Source organism: Eptesicus fuscus, chromosome 6, assembly GCF_027574615.1.
Source record: "Eptesicus fuscus isolate TK198812 chromosome 6, DD_ASM_mEF_20220401, whole genome shotgun sequence".
NCBI lineage: Eukaryota > Metazoa > Chordata > Mammalia > Chiroptera > Vespertilionidae > Eptesicus > Eptesicus fuscus.
Window position 1 is genome coordinate 78,204,633 of NC_072478.1, and position 23,483 is coordinate 78,228,115.

At 45.3% G+C, this 23,483-nt stretch overlaps 1 pseudogene; it reads right to left on the reverse strand.

Moving 5' to 3' along the window:
• Positions 1–20,708: 20,708 nt before the first annotated feature.
• LOC129149250 (40S ribosomal protein S29-like) lies at positions 20,709–21,224 on the reverse strand (annotated as a pseudogene).
• Positions 21,225–23,483: the final 2,259 nt, after the last annotated feature.

Genomic DNA, 23,483 nt, shown 5'->3' on the forward strand with positions numbered 1-23,483 from the left:
TTTAGGGTGCTGCCTGTCCACAAATACATAGAATTGAGTATAACTTGCCCAGAGACAAGTTCTAGGTCAGATCAAGACTATGATTCTTGAGTATACGGACCTGACCCTACATCTTAGATTGCAGTGCAGGCCAGATTGGAGGGTACAGTGAAGAGGCCCCTGGCTTAGCGGTCAAAAGTTCTGGGTTCAGGTCCTGTGTGACCGTGAGTTATTACTTGAGTTCTTTAAATTTAGTTTTTTTATCTCTAAAACCAGAGGCCTGGTGCATGAAAATTCATGCACTGGAGTGGTGGTGGTGGTGGTGGGGGGGGCGGCCCTCAGCCCGGCCTGCCCCTTCTCACAGTCCGGGAGCCTTCAGGGGTGAGAGGCGACCTGGAGATCAGGGAAAGGCGATGCTCCATCACACCTCTGCTCTGCCACTGTCAGCAGTGTAAGCCTCAGCCGGCCCTGGTTACCTGAGCCTCAGGCAGCCCTGGGCAGCTGGGCAGCCACCATCTGAGGCTTGCCTGCACCTCGGGCCAGCCTTGGGGGGCTGAGGGGACTGGGGGACTCCAGAGGCAGGTGTGCGGAGTGGCTGGGTCCACCTGGAGGCGGGCCTGGCCTTGCCGCATGCCTGCCGCCCCGGTGGGGCTGAGGGGACTGAGTGCCACAATCTTGTGGCTGTGGGTGCTGCCATCTTTGAGGGCAGGGCAGTCAATTAGCATTTCCCTCCTTACTGGCTGTGGATGCTGCCATCTTTGTGATGGTGGGAGGGTCAATTAACATATTCCCTCTTTATTAGATAGAATGGAGGTAATAACACCTCCCTGAGAGGGCCTTTATAAAAATTGGTTAATATGCATATAAAAACATTTTGTAAAATGCTGTTTTGGTGAAAGGAGTTATTACTTCATTCCTTTATTCTGTCTGATAAAGACAGAGACCTCAGCTTGGAAGGTGTGAAAGCTGTTGGGTTCAAAGTAGGCATCAGGAAAGGTATGTATGTGTTGAGGGCAAGGAGGGATGAAGGGAGAGTAAAAGATGTGGTGAAATGGTGTCCCCTGTAGTCATGGAGGATGTGACATGAGCTTCTTACACAGTTAAGAATCTGTAAATACCTATTGAATTGCTACCTGTTGTATAATAGGAAATACTTATTTTATTTTTGTCCTCACTTTCTGACAAAGAGATCCTCAAACCCTTGTAAGTTCCTGAGTGTGTGTGTGTGTGTGTGGGGGGGGGCAGGCAGGGAGTAATAGCTGCATCTTTTATTTCTGACACAGAGCTCCTAAATTCTGTGGAATTTCCAGGGTGATAGAAGTTTCTTTTAAACTATATATCCTATATAATCCTATATAATAAGGAGGCAATATGCAAATTGACCATCACTCCAACACACAAGATGGCTGCCCCCATGTGGACAAAGATGGCCAGCAGGGGAGGGCAGTTATGGGCAATCAGGCCAGCAGGGGAGGGCAGTTGGGAGGGACCAGGCCTGCAAGGGAGGGCAGTTGTGGGTAATCAGGCCTGCAGGGGAGGGCAGTTAGGGGTGACTGGGCTGGCAGAGGAGGGCAGTTGGGGGCAACCAGGCCTGTAGGGAGGGAAGTTGGGAGGGACAAGGCCTGCAGGGGAGGGCAGTTGGGGGGGCACCAGGCCTGCAGGGGAGGGCAGTTGGAGGGGACCAGGCCTGCAGGGGATGGCATTTGGGGGCGACCAGGCTGGCAAGGGAGGGCAGTTAGGGGTGACCGGGCCAACAGGGGAGGGTAGTTGGGGGCAATTGGGCTGGCAGGGGAGCAGTTAGGCATCGATCAGGCTGGCAGGGGAGTGGTTAGGGGGTGATCAGGCTGGCAGGCAGAAGCGGTTAGGGGCAAACAGGAAGGCAGGCAGGCGAGTGGTTGGGAGCCAGCAGTCCTGGATTGTGATAGGGATGTCCCACCAGGATCAGGCCTAAATGGGCAGTTGGACATCCCTTGAGGCATCCCAGGTTTGAGAGGGTGTAGGCTGGGCTGTGGGACCCCCCCCACGTGCATGAATTTCATGCGCCAGGACTCTGTTGTGTGTGTGTGTGTGTGTGTGTGTGTGTGTGTGTATGTGTGTATCCTCCTATCTAATAAAAGAGTGATATGCAAATTGACCATACATCTGCTATGCCCATAAGCCACACCCACCAGCCAATCAGGAGCGAGTATGCAAATTAACCCAGCCAAGATGGCTGTGGCCATGGAGCAAGCAGGAGGCTTGGGTTTCCCCGGCAATGGAGGAAGCCAAGCTTTCCGCCTGCCCTGGCCTGTACTCAAGGCTACAAAGTTTCAATTATAGAAAATAAATAAATCCCAATAAAAATGGAGTAAGCAGGAGGCTTGGGTTTCCCCGGCAGTGGAGGAACCAAGCTTCCTGCATACCCTGGCCGGCCCAGGCCTCCGCTCTAGGCTACAAAGTTTCAATTACAGAAGATAAATAAATCCCAGATACCAGGGCCTCCACTTGGGTCACCGGAGTGTGTGGCCGGCCTGCAAACCACCACAGGCCCCTCGCCCAGGCCGCCCCATGCCCCAAGGGAACCCCCACCCTGATCCGGGACACCCTTCAGGGCAAACCAGCCGGTCCCCACCCGTGCACCAGGCCTCTATCCTATTTAATAAAAGAGTAATATGCAAATTGACTGTCACTCCAACACACAAGATGGCTGCCCCCATGTGGACACAAGATGGCTGCCACAAGATGGCCAGCAGGGGCGGGCAGCTGGGGGGGGCCCAGGCCTGCAGGGGAAGGCAGTTGGGGGTGACCAGGCCTGCAGGGGAGGGCAGTTAGGGGCAATCTGGCTGGCAGGGGAGCAGTTAGGCATCAATCAGGCTGGCAGGGGAGTGGTTAGGGGGTGATCAGGCTGGCAGGCAGAAGCGGTTAGGGGCAATCAGGAAGACAGGCAGGCGAGCAGTTGGGAGCCAGCAGTCCTGGACTGCGAGAGGGATGTCCGACTGCCCATTTAGGCCCGATCCTACCAGTAAGATCGGGCCTAAACGGGCAGTCGGACATCCCTCGAGGGGTCCCAGATTGGAGAGGGTGCAGGCTGGGCTGAGGGACACACACCCCCATGCACGAATTTCGTGCACCGGCCTCTAGTATATATATTGATATCAGAGAGGAAGGAAAAGGGAGAGAGAGAGAGAAACATCAATGATGAGAGAGAATCATTGATTGGCTGCCTCCTGCATGCCCCCAACTGGGGATTGAGCCCTCAACCCGGGCATGTTCCCTGACCGGTAATCAAACCATGACCTCCTGGTTCATAGCTTGATGCTCAACCACTGAGCCATGCTGGCTGGGCAAAGCTTCTTTTGAGGCAACTCTTGGTGGGACTCTAAATAGCTTCAGAATGGAGACCAGTCACCAGAAAGACTAAGCCTTGATTAGAAGCCTAGAACTTGCAGCTCCAATTCCCTCAACCTCTGAAGAGGGGAGAGGGGCTGGAGATTGCATAAATAACCTATTATGCCTATGTGATGAAACCTCCATAAAATATCCTAGATGACAAACTTCAGAGAGCTTCCAGTTTGGTAAACGCATCCACATGCTAGGAGGGTGGTGCACTTCAAACCCATAGGAATAGAGGCTCCTGTGCTGGGGACCCTTCCAGACCTCGTCCTATGTACCTCTTCATTTGGCTGTTCATTTTATCCTTTAAAATGTCTTTTATAATATACCTGTAAGTATAAGTAAAGTGCTTTCCTTAGCTCTGTGAGCTATTATAGAAAATCATTGCACCTTGCGGGGGTAGGGGTGGGGAGCGGGGTGAGGGAGACACCCCAAATTTATAGCCATGTTCCATTCCTAATTCCCCAAAGAGAGCATCTGACCCTCTTACCTTTTCATACTAGACCTCACCAGACTGTCTGAGTTCAGAGCTATGGTCAGAGAGCTTGGACTCCCATCATAGAATACTTGGCTGCATAAAATAAGGGTAAATCACATTTACTGAGGTATTACTATGCACCAGGCACAGTGGTCAGTGCTCTTTACCATTTATCTCAGGAATATAATTGTCCGAACAACCCTAATAAAGTTGGTTGTAATATTTTCCCCATTATGGAGATAAGGAAACTGAAGCACAGAGAGGCTAGATAACTATTAAGTGGTAGAGCTAGTATTTGAATTCAGGCTGACTGGCTTCAAAGCCAGAGCTTGTAAGCAGCTTCTATACAGCTTCTGAGGTAGGGCTGTGGGAAGCTAGTCCTCTAAGCAAAGATGGTGGGCATGTAGGCAATGTGATCTACATGTGTTGTCCAGACATATCCTTCAGGAGTCAAGGCAAACAAATTTGATTCCAGAGTCTTCCAGCTATTTTGTGAGTGCTCCTTTAAGAGCTGGGAATAGGTGTGGTGTGAAAAAGGCTCCATTGCCATTTAAGGTTGATAAACACTGCAGGGTATATGGTACTCTTGAGATATTACAGTAAAGAAATGGCTTTGTGGCCCTGGCCGGGTAGCTCAGTTGGTCAGAGCATCATCCTGATAGGTCAAGGCTGTGGGTTTGACTCCTGGTCAGGGCACATACAAGAGTCAACCAATAGATGCATAAATAAGTGGAAGGGCAAAAATTGATGTTTCTGCTGTCTCTCCCCCTTTCTCCCTAAAAAAGCAAAAAAAAAAAAAAAGGAATGGTTTTGTCCTTTATTGAATCTGGAGTTTTCTAAAATTATTTAAGCAGAGAACTCATTCTTTTCTTTGTTAGATGCCTACTAATGTACAATAGCACTATTCCAAGATGACTGGTTTGGGAAATGCTCTTCTAGATTTAATCTCTACCCCACTACCACTTGGTCCACTTGAAGTTAACAGCTGCACTTAGGATGGCAGCTAAGATTTCTGTGGAGAGCAAAAAGTGTTCAGTGGCCAGTCAGCTCAGATGGCAACAGGAAGACACCAATTAACCAAGGTGGGCGGCGGCTGACATTCCTGGGCTTCATGAGGAAGCCATCCAACAGACTTGGGTGGCTTATTTCTTGTTTTCATTTCCCCTTGTCACTGTTGTTGTCTAGACCCTTTACATGTCAATTCTGGACTGTCAAAACAGCCTCCTGACTAGTCTCCCTGCCAGCTGGCTCTCTGCTCCAGTCCATCCTGCACACCTGGCCAGATCAGTCTTCCTAAAATGCTGCTTTGAGCTTGTCACTCTCCTGTCCCAAATGTATTAATTCAGTTTTCAAGATGTTTTGATTGGCCCCAGCCTACCTTTCCTGCTCCCTCCTCACATCCTACATTGTAGATGAAGCTGAATCATTCTGGAGCCCCTCTGTGCTGTGTGTGTGTGTGTGTGTGTGTGTGTGTGTGTGTGTGCGCGCGCGCGCTAATTTTTCCATCTAATGCTTGAAAATCTACCTCCCACCCCCATTCCCCCATTCCCGTTTCCTCCTGTCAGAATCTTGTGTTCTCATTTGTTCACTTATCCCATTCAACAAGCATTTATTTTGTGCCACCTGTATGCTAGATCCTATGCTAGAATAAGACATAGTCCTTAACTTCAAGGAGCTAATAAACGCAGATGAATGCATGCAGGGTGATGCGTACTATGGTATAGTGATATTTAGGGTTTCATGGACACACGGCACCTATCCCTGCCTAGGGCACACCAGAGGCAATTCAGGGTAGGTTTCCTGGAGAAAGGGATGTTTACACTTAAAGGGTGAAAAGGCATGTGGTATGCTGGGGACTGGCTGAGGATGTGGTACCCAGGTCTTTGGTGCTGGACTAACAGACTGGTTCTCCCTACCTCAGGGAGCATCCTCACAAAGAATCTCAGACTGATCCTGTTGACAGGGGGAAGACAGATGAGGGGAAAGCATGCATACTCACCAGGAGAGTGGAGTCTGGGGCTGGGAGGAGGGAAGGAGGACAATGACTGATATGCTCACTGCATCCTATGGTTTAGCAACCTCCCCCAATTCCCAAGTCTCATCTAAGAGATGCATGCCACTGGAGCAGCTTGGTTGCCAGGGGCAACCCCAGAAGGCAGCCTCATTTTAAAGGCAGTCACTGAAGCCCCTTGCCCCAGGGCTCTGATAGACAACCCACAGGTCTCAGTCAGTCCACCCTAAGAAGTGACAGGACAGGGTCAATGTGCTCAGGTGGGTCTAAGTGAAGGGTGTGGAAGATAACCCTCCAGCCACGCAGCAGGATCTTGAGAAAAGAAAGGATTTGAAAAACAGATGGCATTTTAATCCACCCGGATATTTAATATGAGTAACATAACCTTGTTTTTCTGAGACAGCCTAATTTACTTCAGGCCTCAGGCTTAGTAACTTAACCATTGACAACCTGCAGGTCTATGTGTGTGTAGATGTATGTGTGTACGCGTTGGTCTGTAGTGCTAATGAGATTGCAGAAATGGTGAATTTCTCCTGGTCACAGTTTTCCTACTCTGTTGAGGCTGTCCACCAATAAGTTTCTCCTTTTCTGATCTAGGGTTTGTGATCTGGGAATATGAGCCCTTTCTAGGGGAAGAAGCAGGACATGTAGGCAGAGAGAGAGAGAGAGAGAGAGAGAGAGAGAGAGAGAGAGAGAGAGAGAGAGAGAGATCCTGGTGCAACTGACATTAATTGGGTTTATCATGGCTCCCTGCTGCTTTCTCTGATTCCTGCTGTTCTGCCTGCTTGAATTGCCTGCTGCTTTCCTCACAGAAAGGGAAGCCTGCACTATGTAGATTCAAAGCATCTGGGTTTTAGTTCCTGCTCTGTGATTAGACTCTAGTCACTAGAGCAGGGGTCCTCAAACTACGGCCCGCGGGCCACATGCGGCCCGCCGAGGACATTTATCTGGCCCGCAGGGTGTTTTTGCTGCCACTGCCTGTCCTGCTTAGCAGCCGACTTAGCAGTGTGCATAGGAATTTGTTCATAGTTTTTTTTTTAAACTATAGTCCGGCCCTCTAGCAGTCTGAGGGACAGTGAACTGGCCCCCTGTTTAAAAAGTTTGCACTAGCCGAAACCGGTTTGGCTCAGTGGATAGAGTGTCGGCCTGCGGACTGAAGGGTCCCAGGTTCGATTCCGGTCAAGGGCATGTACCTTAGTTGCGGGCACATCCCCAGTAGGGGCTGTGCAAGAGGCAGCTGATCGATGTTTCTCTCTCATCGATGTTTCTAACTCTCTATCCCTCTCTCTTCCTCTCTGTAAAAACTCAATAAAATATATATTAAAAAAAAAAAGTTTGCACTAGAGCAACGTATTTAATCATCCTGAGCCTCCATTTCTTCACCTGAAAAATGGAAACCCTGCCCAATCACAGGGTTACTATTGTAAACTAGTGGCCCAGTGCACAAAATTCATGCACATTAAAAGGGAATTAATTAGAGGAAATATTTTAATATTGTTATTTGCCCTTTATAATAGAAGTGTCAGAGATAAAAGAAAATTAGTAAAATGTATATGAAAATCTTCCTCCTGTTAGAATCTGGGGCATGCCGCGGGACCCAGAGTCAAGTCCCTTCCCACCCACATGCACCTTGAAATCGTGTGAGACCCAGACCTGGCCGGCCCCATCCCCATTGGCGAGATCCAGACCTGGCCGTCCCCACCTCTGTCAAGCCCTGCTGGGCAGGGAGCGCAGCCTCAGGGTCCCTGTCAAGCCCCGCTGGGTGGGAGGCACAGCCTCAGGTCCCCCGGCGCACCCTTAGGTCCCCCGGCCCAGCGCTGGGGCAGGGGGGCATGGCCTAAGGTCCCCCAGCCTGGCGCCAGGGCGGGGGTCACCGCCTGAGACACCCCAGCCCAGTGCCAGGGCAGGGGGCGTGGCCTCAGGTCCCCCAGCCTGTGGTGGAGGGCACAGCTTGAGGTCCCCCGTCAAGCTCCACTGGGTGGGTGGGTGGGGGGGGCGCAGCCTCAGGTCCCTCACCCTGGCCCGGCACCATGCACCCTCATGTCCCTGCTGATTGCTCATTACAGCTCATTACGGGAACCCCGCCTTCACTGTGGGTGCAGCCATCTTGTGTTATGGGAACCCTGCCTCCACTGTGGGCGCAGCCATCTTGTGATGGCGTAATGGAGTGAGGGTCAATTTGCATATTACCTCTTTATTATATAGGATAGCAAATGAAGTAATTTATGAGAAAGTGTTTTGTAAACTGTAAGTATCAATAATAAAAATCAGAAAAAAAAAAAGAATAATAAGAATCAGCTACTGTCCAGTATTGAGTGGTTACTGTGCCAATTGCTGTCTCTTTATTCATACTATCTTTTTAATCAAGATTTTTTAAAAAAGTTTTTATTGCGTGTTTTTACAGAGTGGAAGAGAGAGGGATAGAGAGTTAGAAACATCAATGAGAGAGAAACATTGATCAGCTGCATCCTGCACACCCCCTACTGGGGATGTGCCCACAACCAAGGTACATGCCCTTGACCGGAATCGAACCTGGGAACCTTCAGTCCGCAGGCCAACGCTCTATCCACTGAGCCAAACTGGTTAGGGCTTAATCAAGATTTTTTTTTTTTTTTTTTATTAAGAGCCCCCTGTCCTTTAAGACTCAGCTCACAATTCACTTTCCCATAAGAACTCTTTTGACAGCTCTTGCTCACGTTCTTAACTTCTCTAAACTAGCTTGCACCTTGTAAATAAACCCACCATTATTTCATAAGCTCAACTTCTCTCTCCCCAGCTGGAGTCTAAACTCCTTCAAGTTGCTCTACTTCACTTGCCTCCCCCAAGATACTGAACACATAGTAGGTGCTCTAGAAAACTCGAGATTGAAATTTCTGGCCACATAGCTATTGCATTAATTGAGAATTCCCTACATTTTACAAAGCAAAGCCCTGAGTCAAGAGTTAGTTATTGCTCTTTGCCTTGGCCACTAGGAAAGGACCCATCTGCTCCATTCAGGTTAATAGCCATCATCTTTACAAAGCCTTTATCAAGCTCCTAGATAGAATTCTTATTGCAGGACCTGCCTCTAGAAATGCTAATCATGTTACCCTCCACCTCCCCCACTTCCATCTCCTTGTCCTGCTCCATAACTTTCTCTATGTTCATACAAATACATACAGCATATACAGATGAATTCTGTTATTAAAGGACAGAGTGGCCCTTCTTTAAGATTCAAGAGGATAGTAAAGAAGACTAGAGTTAGATGTCAGAGCGTTTTAAGAGGAGACTTCCTGCTTCCTAATTTCTCTCCAACTTGTCTCAAATCACTGCCCTCTGGCCCAGTGTGCCCCAAACAAATGAGCCTCCTTTCTCATCTTAGTCCTGTTATGTCCAGTCTCACAGCCTGGAAGCTGTTGCTCAGAGATCTTTGCCTGGCTGGCACCTTCATATCATTTGAGTCTTAGCCTAAATTACAAGTCTTCTCTGATCACCCAATTTAAAATAGCTTCCTTGAGGGGGGGAATATAGACTATACACATGTACCTGACTTTTTTAAATCCTCACCTGAAGATATGTTTTTTCTTTGATTCTAGAGAGATGTGAAGGGAGAGAGAGAGAGAGAGACATCAATGTGGTAGAGAAAAGTTAATCAGTAGCCTCCCAAACTGATGCTCAAACGCCCAAACTGATGCTCAAACGCCCAACCTGGGAATGTGTCCTGATTGGGAGTCAAACTGGAAAATCTTCTGTGCACAGGACAACATTCCAACTAACTGAGACACACCAGTTAGGGCTGTATCTACTTTTTATATGAATAAATTTCTTTGGATGGATGCACAAAAAAGTTAACATTTGTTGCTTACAGGGAGGGAAACTGGGTAGCTGGGAAACAGGGCCTTCTCTGCATATCCTTTTTGTATTTTTTTCTTTTAATTTAGACTTACTGACTATATTATCTATTTAAAAATTAATTTAAACATACAAATAAAAAGAGAAAAAAAGAAAGTAGCCCTTTGCTGAGCATTCTTTATTTACTTCATAAATTTTATTTACAATACTGTCAGTGAGCAGATTTGCCCCATTGGCAATAGTTTGCTGATCTCTGCTCTATCATATTTTATTTTATATTCATTCTAGCTCTGATTTTTAGTTTATTCATTTCTTATCTGCCTTTTCCCACTATAATGCAAGCTTCATGAAAGCAGTGTATATTTTGTTACCACCATATCCCTGTACCTGAAACAGTTTCTGACTTATATAGTATGTGCTCAATAAATACTTGTTGAATGACTGAGTGCTTGAATGAATTATATTTGTCTGTACTGAAGGGAAGAGCAGCCCAATTTGGAAGGGGATGAAGTAAACTTTTGATGGCAGCCCCTCTAGGAGTATTACTGTAGTTCCCCCTTTCCATAGTTTTGCTTTCCACAGTTTCAATTACCCACAGTAAACTGCAGTTTCAGAAATAACTCATAAGTTTTAAATTGTGCACCATTTTGAATGGGGTAATAATCTCAGCTGTATAGCTCCATCCCACCTAGGACATGAATTATTCCTTTGTCTAGCACATTCATGCTGTATATGCTACCCACCCATCCCTTAGTCACTTAGGTGTAGCCATCTTTGTTATCAGATTGGTTATGGGGGGGGGGAGGGAGGAGAGAGAGACCACATTCATATAACTTTTATTACAGTACTAGAGGCCCAGTGCATGAAAATTCATGCACTGGAGGGGGGGTCCCTCAGCCCAGCCTGCCCCCTCTCACAGTCCAGGAGCCCTCAGGGGTGGGAGGCGATCCAGCAATCAGGGGAAGGCGACGCACCATCACACCTCTGCTGCTGCCACTGCCGGCAGCGCAAGCCTTGGTCGGCCCTGGTTACCTGAGCCTTGGGAGGCCCTGGGTGACTGGGCAGCTGCCATCCAAGGCTTGCCTGCGCCTCGGGCTGGCCCTGGGCGGCTGGAGGGCTGGGGGGACTGGGGAACTCTGGAGGCAGGTACGCAGAGTGGCCTGATTGCCGCGCACCTGATGCCCCGGTGGGGCTGAGGGGACTGGGCGCTGCCACCTTGTGGCTGTGGGTGCTGCTATCTTTGAGGGTGGGGCAGTCAATTAACATATTCCATCCTTATTGGCTGTGGGCACCACCATCTTTGTGGGCGGGACAGTCAATTAGCATATTCCCTCCTTATTGGCTGTGGGCACCACCATCTTTGCAATGGCGCGAGGGTCAATTAGCATATTCCATCTTTATTAGATAGGATGTTGTTATAACTGTTCTGTTTTATTATTGTTAAGCTCTTGCTGTGCCCAGTTTAGAAATTAAACTTTCTTATAGGTATGTATGCATAGAAAAACGTATATTTTTTAGTACTATCCAGGGTTTCAGGCTTTCACTGGGGGTCTTGGAACATATCCCCAGTAGATAAGGGGGACTACTGTAATCTCCAGTTTGGTCATTCTCAAGAAAGTCCAACCCATAGTTCTTGCCTCATGGAGTAGCTGCTGATGCCTGCTTCCTGAAAGGAGATTCGAAACTGAAACCAAGTACCTGTCTGTCCTCCTAGGAAATGTTCCAGAAAGCAGAGAAACCAGTGGATTCACAACTTTTCAGTTTAGGAAGAAGAAAAAACAACACACACACCTGGGAAATCTGCTCAGTTGGCAAGTTGAGCTTTGCAAACAGTCACCCTTGAGGGAATGAGGGAGCAAATGCTCATTGCCAGAATGACATGGGTAACAGCCAGGACCTGGGGAAGAGAAGCAGTTGGGAGAAGGGGAAGGAGGGAGTTCGGCACATTACAGCTTAGGCAGAACATTGCCTGAACAAACAACCTGTGTCACCATGTGCTGGTTAATTTTTGAAAAGTTTTTGAGTCAACACATTCCCTGCGTGTCCAGGGCTGGGCTTTTGCAGCCATGCAGCACACTAGCCCAGAAAGTGGTGGTGGTGGTGGTAGTGGTGGTGGTGGGCGGGTCCTGAAGGGGAAGCAGCTCCAGATGAATCACCCATGCCACTGGGCACTGCCTACTCAGGGCAGGACCCTGCTCCACGGGAGCTGCCCTCAACTCACAATGCTTGGATGGAGTTTCAGCAGAGTGTTGGGAGACTCAGGCTGCACTACTTTTTATCTCCCTTGGAAGAAGGTCAACAGGAACATTCATCATCAACAGGAACTTCTAACTCCTTCAACACTATCTTCACAACTAGACATGGTCTCACACTTTCTCAGAGGCAGATGGTAGGGTTCCCAATGGAGTGCTCTTGAGAAACATTGGAAAGAGTAAGGGTTTTGGAGTCACCCAGCCATGCGGGTGAATACTGGTTTCTTCACTTACTAGCCATGTTATCTTTAAAAAAATAGGTTATTACTTATTTTTAAAGTATGTTTTTATTGATTTTTAGAGATAAAGGAAGGGTGATAGATAGATAGAAACATCATTGAGAGAGAAACATTGATCGGCTGCCTCCTGCATGCCCTCCTACTGGGGATGAAGCCTGCAACCTGGGCATGTGCCCTGAGCAGGCATTGAACCAGTGACCTCCCGGTTCATGGGTCACTACTCAACCACTGAGACACAGGCTGCGCACTAGCTGTGTTATCTTGATAAACTCACATAAAATCCCTGAACTTCAAGTTTTCTCAACTTTCTCTACAATAACATCTGTGGAGTTATTTAAATTAAAATAATGTGCCTAAAATACAAGGAATGGTGTAGTTGCCTAATAAAGAGAAGGATTCAGAGAGGTGGAAAGGCAGTGTATTTGCCCAGCAGTGGCTAGGATTGAGTCCATCTTAGACTGGCTGCCTCATCTCACACAGTTGAGAATCCCCTTTTGACTTTCCTGATCAGAGTCTAGCCTGGCAATGCTCGGTCCTCTACATTTTAGCCTGGTATCCAGATGGATCAATCAACTTTCATTGGCTGCTTTTTCTGGAGCTTTGAGAGTTGTTTGGATCCTTTTTCCTTCCTTATATAGAGGGCCTCTCCCTCAGACAAGCCCAGGATATCAGCTAAGCCTGAGGGAGTGCGGAACTCAAACTTTCTTTGCTCCCTAACCAGAACTTGGGTCTGTGTTTTCCAGGGTGTGCTTCTGGGAGTCCTGGGAGGGAGCCCATGGGTGCTCTCCGTAGAGACTACTGAGGAGAGGGCTGAGTAGTCTGCTGGCCCTGCCACTGGTATTACCTATTTGAAGAGCCAAGTGATAACAGACTAGCCTATGCACTCGATTTGCCATCTCTTATACCACAGTATACCTAGCACCCAGCAGCATTCTCTGACCCATCAAAAAGGAAAGGGATCAAAGGAGGGGGACCTGGGGCATGTGTTGCTTTGAACAAATCTGTGCCAATGTAACATGGTATTTTCTGTCCAAAATGTTACTAAATGCATGGCAGTGCCTGCCAATTTTTAGTTGTGGGGTTTGTGGAGGTGGGGTGAGGGGTGGAGAGTAGTACACAGCTCTGTGTGTATACACATGCTTAGGGTTTGTATGAGGTTCAACAGTAGGGGGTCTTCTAGGATTTGTGTGTAGCTTTATTTCCCCCATCCCCCCTGTTCCTGGAGGGGGAGCTGTCATTCCACCCTCAGGCTACCTAACTACATTCTACTTCCCCCCAACCCACCAGCCTCTCATTCTGTCACAAGGAGCTTTGGCAGAAAGGGAGGGAGCGTGGGTGCTGCAGAGAGAAAAACACCCCAAAGTTTCAGTAAAATGGCAAGAGAGATGCCAGCACACGGAACAGGATCCTTCTGTTTCTCACAGCCTGCACTGCTGGGCTGGGGGACATATCCCACAGTTTTCATTTCCTTCCTTCCTTTCCCTCCCTGTCCCTCGTGATATTCAGGAAAGGGAGATCCGCAGTGAAGGGAGGAAAGGAACAAAGGTGTTTTCCTAGGGACCAACATTTTCTGTAACCACCAGAATAGACAGTTCTGGGCAATGCTTACTTTGGGCAAAGCGGGGTGTGTGTGTGTGTGTGTGTGTGTGTGTGTGTGTGTGTGTAATAGAGTTACTGTTTGTGAGTGTGTGTATCTGAGAGTGTGTGTTGTTAGTATATGAGTGTGTGTATGTGTGTGTTCAGGGGTTTTAAAGATAAAGGGCAGAGCCTGGCTGGTGTGGCTCAGTAGTTGAGCCTCGACCTGTTACAGTTTGATTCCCAGTTAGGACATATGCCCAGGTTGCGGGTTCGACCCCCAGTGTAGGGCGTGCAGGAGACAGCTGATCAATGATTCTCTCATCATTGATGTTTCTATCTATCTCTCCCTCTCTGAAATCAATTAAAAATATTTTTTTAAAAAGATAAAAGGCAGATAGAACAGAAAGAAGCAAACATAAGGGTGGTTAGATATCTGTCTTGGATAGCTCACCTATGAATAATTAAAAATTGACTATATTTGTGCATTAGGTTGCCCACTACCCAATATTTTACAAAATTAGAATAAAGATATATAAAAGGAAAACCTCAAGATAGACATTTTCTTTTGTGCTTTTGAAATTAGGGCATTTCATTTGAGCAGTGACTCCTTTTTGATAGAGTAGAATCTCATTTGTGATCATTTCACCTAAATAAGGACTGGAGTTCATCTTAGTACTCTTAGTTTGTAAACAAATAAGATCTCAAAAGGAATGTTTATTCCACTCAAGAAAACAAGTCACTTTTCACCTCTTTGAAGTATCAATTTGCATTCCAACAATATGGTACTTATAAATCACTCCTTTCTAGCAATTCATTAAAACAACTCCTAGAGGCAATACTTAAAAAAAAAAAAAAGTAACTGTATTTCCTTTTTTTTTCTTTTTTTAAAAAAAATATTTTATTGATTTTTTACAGAGAGGAAGAGAGAGGGAAAGAGAGTTAGAAACATTGATCAGCTACCTCTTGCACAACCCCTACCGGGTATGTGCCCGCAACCAAGGAACATGCCCTTGACTGGAATCGAACCTGGGACCTTTCAGTCCGCAGGCCGACGGTCTATCCACTGAGCCAAACCGGTTTCGGCAACACTGTATTTCTTTATGTAAAAGCCTATAATGTGTTTGAACAGTTTATCTGATTTATTGATATCTATTCATATCTATACTTATACTAGGGTAATATGCAAATTGGTCAGGATGTCGTCACATAATGACCAATCAGCAGGAGGGTGGGGCAGAGAGCTACGAGCAGCGGAGAGCTACAAGCGGCCGTGGGCGGGGCGGCCAGTGGAGGCAAGTGGCAGCGAGCTACTCATGCATGGATTCGTGCGCAGGACCCTTCTAACATTTACTAGTATTGGGTGCTCTCATGTACCAGGCACTGCATTAAATGCTTTACATATATGTTCTCTTTTGGTCCTTCCAATGAGGGAGGTACTGTTACTTTATTTATTTATTTATTTATTATTGTTGTTGTTTTTAATATTTTTATTGATTTCAGAGAGGAAGGGAGAGGGAGAGAGAGCTCATTGATCGGCTGCCTACTGCATGCCCCTCACTGGGGATTGAGCCCCCAACTCGGGCACGTGCCCTTGACTGGAATCAACCCAGGACACTTCAGTCCGCAGGCCAACACTCTATCCACTGAGCCAAACTGGCTAGGGCAGTACTGTTACTTTACAACTAAGGCAGAGAGAAGTTAAGTAGCTTAACCAAGTTCACGAAGATAGTAAATGTTGGAACAGAACTTAAATTCAAGTTTCTACTTCAAAGCCCATGCCTTACCCCACATGCTCTATTGTGTACCTGTATATTTACTGCCAAATACAATTTCAAAGTATGCTGGCAAGAGGAATGACTGTGCAGGTGACTACAGAAGGGTTGTCACTATAGAATTCTTGGCTCCAAATCTAGACCCAGTCTGCAGAGCCAGTTTTTTTTTGGTATTTGGGGAAGCCCATCTTGGAGATGGGGGGGATAAACCCATCCAGGTTATGGCCCATTAATCCCCTTGGGATTTTTCGATTCTCTCTAGAACAGCAAATCGATATATAGCCTGGGACACTGACACAAGGAAATCACAAAAATACAAAGTATATCATAAATTATGTGTTTAGCACTATAACCAACCCAGCTAAGAACAATTTCAGGATGTTCTAGATAGTGTGGGACTTTGAGGAAAGGTAATGACCCTGAATTCCCTCTGGAAGGGGTGAGAGAGAGAAGACAAAGGGAGAAAAGGAAGGTGATGGGAAGAGGTGAGAAGGCATGAGGGGTATGTGTGATAAGGAGGAAGCATACACCCAATGAAGAATGGAGAACAGCTTCATTACGTTGGCTTTTTGAAATAATATCTGCCTTATGAAGGTGGGGAGGGAGCAGCGTGGGAATAAATGAAACAAGGAAGGAAATTGAAGCTTTCATTTCTGGCCTGCTGATGAGCTGATGTCAGCATGCCCTTAGCCTCTTGCTGTATTCAGTGCTTTTCTAGAGATAAATGTTCCAGTGAAGCTTGTACTGAAAACTCAAAGGTTTATTTATGTACTCATTGGTTGGTTCTTGTATGTGCCCTAACCAGGGATCGAACCTGCAACCTTGGCTTATTGGGATGATGCTCTAACCAACTGAGCTACCTGGCCAGGATCTTCTTAAAGTCTGAGTTAGGAGTTGGCCAGTCTGGAAGGAGGGAAAAAGCAGATACCAGGCAGAGGAAACAGGAATTATAAAGGCACAAAGGAGCATAATGAACAGGGAGAATGGTGAGTTTAGTATGAGCAGAGGTTAGGGAATTCTGTGAGAGTGTCTGAAAAGGGGACTACAAAGGGAAAGTGGAGACCAATTGTGAATGAACTGGTATACTCTGCTAAGAAGTTCAGACTTTATCATGTAGGCAGTGGGGAAGTACTGAAGGCTGTTAAACAAAGGAGAAAGATAATCAGCTCTTCGCTTTATAAAGAGGTCACAGAGTAGAGTGGGGTGGAGATAGTTTGTTCCAGGGTCCCACATACAGTAGGGTTTCTCATCTATCTCCTATCCTGGTCCTTAACTGGGAATTCTTTCCTTTTCTATTCCTCTCTTCTTTTCTTCCACAAATATGTGGTGAGCACTTACCATAAATAAGCCAGGTTCTGAGTTAGATCTTGGGAAAATGCAAATGAATAAAAACCATTCCCTGCTCAGAAGAGCTCACAGTCTGATTTAGTTCTTCCTAAACTCCATACTAGAATATTCACTGGTCCATTTATTTCACTGCCACGATGAAATGAGAAAAAATAAGGACAATATATTCAATATAAAACCTCTCCTCTTCAATGTGAAGTTATATTCATATGTTCACACTTTCCTGAAAAGATGATAGGAGATGGTAGTGTTTTTTTTTCCTGTTTTGTTTTCATTTACTTACTTGGAAAAATGAAAAGTTAGCAATCTTTTGTCATATTTCAAAAATTGTGTGTGTGAGGGAAATTTACTGGTTATGATACTGTTGTAATTAGCTAGTTATTAATAACAGCAAAGATGCAAAGGGAAGGCCAGACATTATAGACATACTAGAGGCCCAGTGCACGAATTTGTGCACCTGTGGGGTCCCTCAGCCTGGCTTGTGGAATCGGGCCAAAATTGGCTCTCCGACATCCCCCCGAGGGATCCCGGATTGCGAGAGGGTGCAAGCCAGGCCGAGGGACCCCACCAGTGCATGATTAGGGCCAGGGAGGGATGTGGGAGGTTGGCCAGCCGGGGAAGGACCACAGGAGGGCTCCAGGGCATGTCCAGCCTGTCTCGCTCAGTCCTGATCTGCCGGACCCCAGCAGCAAGCTAACCTACCAGTCAGAGCATCTGCCCCTGGTGGTCAGTGCACGTCATAGCAACTGGTTGACCAGTCGACTCTCTGCCCCGTGATGGTCAGTGCATGTCATAGTGAGCAGTTGAGCAACCTTAGCATATCATTAGCATATTATGCTTTGATTGGTTGAATGGATGACTGGACACTTAACATATTAGGCTTTTATTATATAGGATTCCCTGCAAAACATTGGAGGTGGGAACCACATAGGGAAGATTCTTGCCTATATGCACCAAGGGACAGAGATGGTTGGCCACAATGGGCATGGCCACTGCGTGAATGTGGAAATTTGTGATATGTAGTCCCCTAAACAAAAAAGTTCACTCTCTTATGCTCTTGGTTCCTGTTGGCATACTTGGCTCATGGCACAATCTTGGCTTCCTGGCATTCTCCCATGTGGCCCATGGCCATGTGGACTCCACACACAATGGACTAATGGACTGCAACTAGCCTGATGCTGTACTGGACTCGGTTCCAACATGGAAGGGAAATTGGACATTGGCTCTGATTTTAGCTCTACTGAAACCCCAGCTACACTTCTTCTATGACTGGACTAAGGGAAATGGGATTTTTGGAAATCCAGGGGTATAATTCCACAAAAATAAATAAAGCTTTCTACCATATCTTGTCCTCCTGTGGGGACCTCCATAAATGTTTATTCCAGCAGTACCCCAAGAACCTCACCCCCACTAGCAATGGGGAAGGACGAGACACATTTTTCTCCCATATCAGTTAAAGGTTAATTTTCTCATTCCAATGGTGGGACTAAGTGAAGGCCTTTTCACCCAAAGGAGTGGACTTATGGCAGGGAACATGGACTTATCAGAGACGACTGAGACAAAAGCAGGTTCTCATGCTACTTCCCACTCTCCCTAGACCCAGATATGAAAGGGAGAGTCCCTGGTCCCAAGAGAGTCAGCAATTTCTTCTCTAGAGAGAGGCTTATCCTCCTGATAACATAGAAGGCATGGCTCGCCCTGGCTGATTTGGCTCAGTGGATAAAGTGTCGACCTGTGGACTGAAGGGTTCCAGGTTCTATTCTGGTCAAGAGCACATGGCCAGATTGTGGCTCGAATCCCTAGTGGGGGCGGGGCGCGCAGGAGGTAGTCAATTAAAGATTCTCTCTCATCATTGATGTTTCTATCTCCCCCTCTCCCTTCCTCTCTGAAATAAATAAAATTATACATATATATAATTATATATATATAAAAATATATAAAATTATATATATAAAAGAAGGCATGGCTGATGTTTCAGGAATTCACAATCATAGGAGGTCTTGGTTTAACTCATCCAGTTAGAGGAAGGTCAGCAATTCTACAGAGAGATCCAGCAAGTATAACAGGAAAAGCTGGTGAAATGAGTGGGATGCCTCTGACCCTGTCCTTTATGGAGTGATGGAATGTGGTCACCAGCTTTTATCAAAATTAGCCAGGCATTCAGGGTTTCCATGGCCCAAGCACAAATAACCCACCTACCCATCCCTGTGATAGCTTAGTCAGCACCTAATGCACTACAACCAGGCTGCATCATTATAATAGGGTTTGTAGGTTTAAACTAATTTAGGAGTCAATCTGGGTACCAAATGGAGAAAATCTTGTTCTGAGATGGCAATTTGCTTAGTAAGTAGGATGAAATGCATGCTTGAAATCCAGAGGTTGGGGAGCCATTGGTCTCATGGGAGAGTCAGACCTATAAGCAATTATTTCAGTATAGTGTGATAAATGCAGGTACAAAGCCACGAAGAACCATGCTATAAGGGGGCAATGATGAATTAGTATGAGTAGAGGTAAGGTGCATATGCTGGGAGTGTCTGAAAAGAGGACTAGAAAGGAAGATTGGAGCCTGATTATGAGGGGCCAGGCTAGGAGTAGATTCTTAGGAAGCAAAGCTGAGGAGAGAGCTTCTGATCCAGGGATTAGGGAGGTTGGGGGAGACTTTCCCAAGGAGCTGGTCCTTGGGATGGGTCTCTTACCTAGCCTTTGGTTTTAAGGCTCTCTTCTCTTCTTTTTCTCCTGCTCCATTTTCTGTGTATGCCAGACCCAGAACATCCCAGCCGCCTGCTGCTCTAATTACTTCATTCCATTTTAATTCTGCTGAGTTAGGAGCCTGTGAACTCAAGAGGAAATGCATGCGAAATACCAACAAATTGAATGTGCTGGCATTTCAGAAACACATCTGACCCTATCTGCCCCTTCGTGTTCCCTTCCTCTAGCAGTGCCTTGACCTGGAATGAAAAATCAAGGGTAGGATGTACTAATGGGAAGATGTGGTGGCACCAATAGAGTAAGATGTTGGGTTTTACTGACTCATGTGAACCATTACTTTTGGGGGGAAGAGAGAAAGATAGAGTGGGTGGGGGTTTTTGGATGGGGGACTTTTCCTGGTACCTTTTGGGAACTGAGGGGGGTCCATCTCGGCAGTTCCAAAACATTGTGAGTCATAATGTTTCCTCTTCTGTAGAGATATTTACAAATTAGAAGAGATACTTTATTCCAAGTTGTTTGTTCATGGAGATGGAGGGGATTGCAGTTTATAAATAAGCAGTTCTCAAGTGTTTTGGTCTCAGGATTCCTTTACATTCTTAAAAATTATTGAGGGCCTCCCAGAGCTTTTGTTTATGTGGGTTATATCTATTGATATTTACTGTATTAAAAATTAAAACTGAGAAATTAAAAGACTATTAATTCATTAAAAATAACAACAATAAATCATGATATGTTAACATAAATAACAAATTTTGGTGAAAAAAAGAACTATATTTTCTAAAATGAAAAAAAATTAGTGGTAAGATTGGCATTTTTGAAAATCTAATATCTGGCTTAACAGAAGACATCTGGATTCTCATTTCTATTGCATTCAATCAGTTTCTTTTTTTTAAGTTAAAAATTTTTATTTTTATTGATTTTTAAAAATATATATTTTTATTGATTCAGAGAGGAAGGGAGAGGGAGAGAGAGAGAAACATCAATGATGAAAGAGAATCATTGATTGGCTGCCTCCTGCACACCTCCCACAGGGGATGGAGCCTGCAACAGGGCATCACACCATGACCTCCTGGTTCACAGGTAGACACTCAACCACTGAGCCACGCCGGCCAGGCAAAATTTTATTTTATGTACAAAGAGCTAGCTAGCATTGTTTCTTTCTTGAATGACGCATTCAAGGAAGTTCACTAAGTCCAACTTATTGAAGCCTACATTCTTCGCAAACTGACGAAATCACTGGTGACACACATTGAGACCGTCCCAGTTTGAGTAGATGGGACAAGAATGAGAACCCTGGCCTAGCTGGTGTGGCTCATTGGTTAAGTGTAGACCTACGAAGCAGGAGGTCACGGTTTGATTCCCGGTCAGGGTACATGCCTGGGATGTGGGCTTAATCCCTAGTAGTGGGTGTGCAGGAGGCATCAGATCAGTGATTCTCCCTTACCATTGATGTTTCTATCTCTTTCTCCTCCTTTCCTTTCTGAAATCAATAAAAATGTATTTAAGTATATATATGTATATATGTGTATGTATATATTTATCTATCTATCTCTATCTCTATCTCTGTCTCTATCTCTATCTCTATCATCTATGAAAAAAATAAGATCCCTGGCCAAATTTTCTTAGATGACTCCAGTAGAGCTGCTGATGACTCATCTTGCTCTCTCAGATGCATCAATCAGTTTCCATATGTTTTGGTTGAAGTACATGGAGAAAATATGGCCTCTATAGAGTTGGGAAAGGGAGGAGTATTTTAGTATTCAAATAATTGTAGTTATTTTTCTTCGATACTACACCAAAACTTGACACATAGTAACTTCTTAAGGGTTAGTTGCAATGTGGAATCTGAAACCATATCAATCAATTCCTACTCTGTTACATTAAAATTTATTGGTTTATTTTGCACTTAAAAATTCTTTTATTTATTTATTTTTAAATATGTTTTATTGATTTTAGAGAGAGAGGAAGGGAGAAACAGTGATGTGAGAGAGAAATATTGATCTGCTGCCTCCTGCACACCCCCTACTGGGGATTGAGCCCACAACTTGGGCATATGCCCTGACCAGGAATCAAACTGGCAACCTTTTGGTACATGTGAGGATACCCAACCAACTGAGGCTCATTGGCCAGGGCTTTATTGATTGTTTGATTGATTTGAGAGGGAGAGAGAGAGGGAGAGGGAGAGGGAGAGGGACAGGGACAGGGACAGGGACAGGGACAGGGAGATCTGCTGTTCCACTTACTTATGCATTCTTTGGATGATTCTTGTATGTGCCCTGATCAGGGATCAAACCTGAAACCTAGGTGTATTGGGATGATGTTCTAACCAACTGAATACCTGGCCCAGATATTATCTTACTCTTTGAATAGATTTTGTAACATCATGCATTGGTCATTTGGAAAATATAGATTCTCTTGAATTATACAGATCTTCCAAATGTTGATACATTTCATTATATTTTCTAAATCACATTCATTATATCACCATCAATCTCTTTAGAGAAATCTTTAAGCATTGGAAAGCTGTCATGTTCATGGTGGTAGGTACAAGTGTTCTAAATTTTTCACTTGTTAGCTTGAATTTTATCATTGGCAACAAATGCTTTTGGTTGTTTTCCTTGAAGTGACAGGCTCGCTTTGTTCATTTTGGGGAAACTGTCTGCCAAACACTCAAATCTGAATAATCTTAGTTTGTCTTTCAGTTCTTTCAAGTAAGAATGATGTTCCATGAAGAGAGAGGCTAGTTCAGCTTGAAACTCAAACAATTGCAGAAGTGTTTTTCCTGGAAACAGCAATCATTGTACTTGGAATACAGAAGACCTGTTTTATGTGTATTTTCTATTTCACCAGACAGAATATTAAAAACATTACTCAAGGGTTGAGATTTAATAAAAATTAATAATTTGTACTGTTTTATCAAGGCTATTCCTAAGTGAAAGTGATTCTTTTTTTTTTTTTTTTTTTTAAATTATTTTTATTGATTTTTTTTTTTTACAGAGAGGAAGGGAGAGGGATAGAGAGCTAGAAACATCGATGAGAGAGAATCATCGACCAGCTGCCTCCTGCACACCCCCTACCGGGGATGTGCCCGCAGCCAATGTACATGCCCTTGACCGGAATCGAACCCGGGACCCTTCAGTCCGCAGACCGACGCTCTATCCACTGAGCCAAACCGGTTTCGGCTGTGATTCTTTTTTTAACTGCATATGTATGGCAGAGAGGAGTATAAGGACTGCTAGTACAGTTTAGTGCCACAGCTTTGATTTGTGCTAAGGTGCAAGCTATTTTATTCACTATTGCTTTTGTACCATTAGTATAAAAGGGAACACAGTGAAAAAGACAAATAATGTCTGAAAGTGTTAGGAAAAGAGTTTTTACCTTGTGGACTCTTAGGGTCTTGGAAACCTCCTAAGGGTCTATGGATCACACCTTAAGAGCCATTGCCCTAAATGACTTGTCTGAGTTCAGGGTTTGACCCTAGGTCCTCATTTCTTTTTCACTCTGTACTCTCCTTAGGTGAACTCTTCTACTCTCTTTGAACTACCCCTGAGCAAATGACCCATACATTTGTTATCTCGAGCCCTGACTTCTCCTTGGAGCTCCAGAACCATATATCTGGCTGCTGATTCAACATGGGCACTTGACTCAAAGACTACTCCAGGATAATCTGTCTAAGACTTCACTTGTTGTCTTCACCCTTATTGTCTTCCACCCACTTACATTTAAGAAGCCAGAATCCTTGTCCTTACCACATTCACGCTCCCCTTTATACAATCAAACACCAAGTCTGTTAATTTTATCTCCTAAATATCTTTTCTTAATTTTTTTGGTGAGAGAGAGAGAGAGAGAGAGAGAGAGAGAGAGAGAGAGATTTGTTAGTCTATTTATTTGTGCATTCATTGATTGATTCTTTTT